The sequence below is a fragment of the Myotis davidii genome, unplaced genomic scaffold (genome assembly GCF_000327345.1).
Source record: "Myotis davidii unplaced genomic scaffold, ASM32734v1 scaffold1402, whole genome shotgun sequence".
Classification (NCBI taxonomy): domain Eukaryota; kingdom Metazoa; phylum Chordata; class Mammalia; order Chiroptera; family Vespertilionidae; genus Myotis; species Myotis davidii.
Window position 1 is genome coordinate 26,031 of NW_006292789.1, and position 2,357 is coordinate 28,387.

The window sequence follows — 2,357 nt, forward strand, 5'->3', positions numbered from 1 at the left end:
GCTGGGTCTGGATGTAGCCCAATGGGGGTGGGGCTAGCCGGGTCTGGCTCTTGCACGATTTCAAGGCACATTGTGGGTGGGTGGGGACTTGACTCTGGGTCCCGTGGTGCACCCCAGACTCTGACAGGAGGAAGATTTTCATATACATTTTATTAATTTTCTTTCATCTTTGACACTTCTATTATAGAGAAAGGGCAAATAGCAATATTAAAATATTTCCTCTAATTAATTCCCTTTTATTGTGCACGAATTTCATGCACTGAGCCACTAGTGTATATAATAAAAGCCCAGTGACCATAACAACCATAACAACCAGAGACCAGAACCACCAAGGCCCCTCGCCAGGCTGGTCTTGACCCCAGCAAGTAGTTAGGGGTGATCAGGTAGGCAAGTGAGTGGCTCGGGGAGATCAGGTAGGCAGGCAAGCAGTTGGGGGAGATCAGGTAGGCAGGTGAAAGGTTGGGGGTGATCAGGTAGGCAAACGAGTGGTTAGGGGCAATGAGGCAGGCAGGCAGAGCCCCGCAATCAATCGCCTCAAAGAGGGAGACGCAGACCACAGCCTGTAGGAGGGATGCTGGGTCGCTGCGACGAGAGGTGCTGGGGGTAGTGGATGCTACAGGGCAGGCCTGGCACCATGGTGGCTCCTGAATGGGCATGGTGCCTGCAGCCTGGACCAGACCCCAGGTTTGCAGCCTCTCCCCGTGGCTTCTGCAGGGCTGGACTGCCACTCCTCCTGCTATAATGCCTGGGCAGATCCATGACCCCTCCATGAATGTGGGCTCTCTGCCAGGGCTTGACCCCCTGACCGCACTCCCCAGCTCAGCCCTGACTGCAGAGGAGCTGAAATATGCTGACATCCACAACATTGTTGCAATGATCACCCCTTTGCACTTCCTGGAGGGCAGATCCTGGACCCTTCCATGACTGCAGGCTCTCTGCCGGGGCTTGGCCCCCTGACCGGATTCTCCAGCTCCGCCCTGACTGCAGAGGAGCTGAAATACACTGACATCCACAACACTGGGGCCATGATCACCCCCCTGCACTTCCTGGAGGTGAAAGTGGGCAAGAAGCCTCAACCTGTGAAAAGTGAGCTAGGCGAGGAAGAGGAGTGGAGAAAAAAGTGCTGGGAAAAGAACAAAGTGGCAGCAGCCAGATGCCAGAACAAGAAGAAGTAGCGGATGGAGTTTCTGCAGGGAGAATCTGAGTGGCTGGAGATCATGAGTGCGGAGCTGAAAACCCAGATGGAGGAGCTGAAGCAGGAGTGGCAGCAGCTCATCCTGATGCTCAACCGGCATTTCCCCACCTGCATCGTCAGGACCGACAGCATTAAGACCCCCGACTCAGAAGGCAACCCACTGCTGGAGCAGCTGGAGAAGAAGTCACTATAGGTTGGGAGGAGGAAGAGGAGGAGGGGGAGTTGAGGAGAGGGAGGAGGAGGAGGGTCCTAGAGGGCTCTTCCTTGCTTCATGAAAAACTCCTCAGTGAGGCTCAGCACAGCCAGCATAGGCCAGGCTTTTTTGTAAAACTCAGATCAGCCACAGCAGGGGAGGAAACCCAAACCCAGGATCAGCACTGACACCAAAGTAGTCCTGGCGGGGGGGCGGGGGGGAGGAAGCCTGTTCTGCCTGGGGCCAGACTTGCAGGAGGCAGGACAGAGGCTCTGGACTGGAGAGATGCCCAACTAGGAAGCTGTGGGCACTTCTCCAGCCTCTCCGCCAGGGCACCCACCCGAAGGACCTCCGAGAAGCCAGGAAAAGCCATGAGTTGCAACCAAAATTAGGCTGAGCATAGAACTTAGAATGAAACTGCAATCTGCCTGCCCCGAGCCCTGGCCTGGACCCTGATCCTGATGCAAGGCTGGAGAAGGGCACAGTGCCAGGCCCTGTACTACCCACCCACCATGGTCCAGCTCAGTCCTGCCTGCAGTGGCAGCCAGGGTGCACCCTTGGTGGCCCTGCTGGAGTTGCTGTGGGCACAAGGCATGGGCACCCTTCCAAAGCACATAATCACTGAATGTTTACATACTGGCTGTCCTGGCAGGGCTTTCAACTGCACATGTTTTTCATACTTTCTTTTTTAAAAATATTTTTTACAGAAAAAAGATTCTATACAAGCAATATATAAATGGATTTCTATAATAATTCGATGTGATACAATATAAAAATGCTATAGTTTGTTTGTTATGAACAGATATTCAGCAGTTATGGCTGTTGCGTATAACTTCTAAGTACTGTAGTCTCTGGGTACTAGGGGTAGCAGGGGTGGGGTGCAGTGCATTTCTATCTTGGTAAACCCTGGTATCACTGATTAAACATTACTCTTACTTAAAAAAAAAAGAAAAGAAAAGAAAAGAAAAG

At 52.7% G+C, this 2,357-nt stretch overlaps 1 pseudogene; it reads left to right on the forward strand.

Moving 5' to 3' along the window:
* Nucleotides 1-905: 905 nt before the first annotated feature.
* Nucleotides 906-1,388, forward strand: LOC102752384 (annotated as a pseudogene).
* The last annotated feature ends 969 nt before the right edge of the window (nucleotides 1,389-2,357 follow it).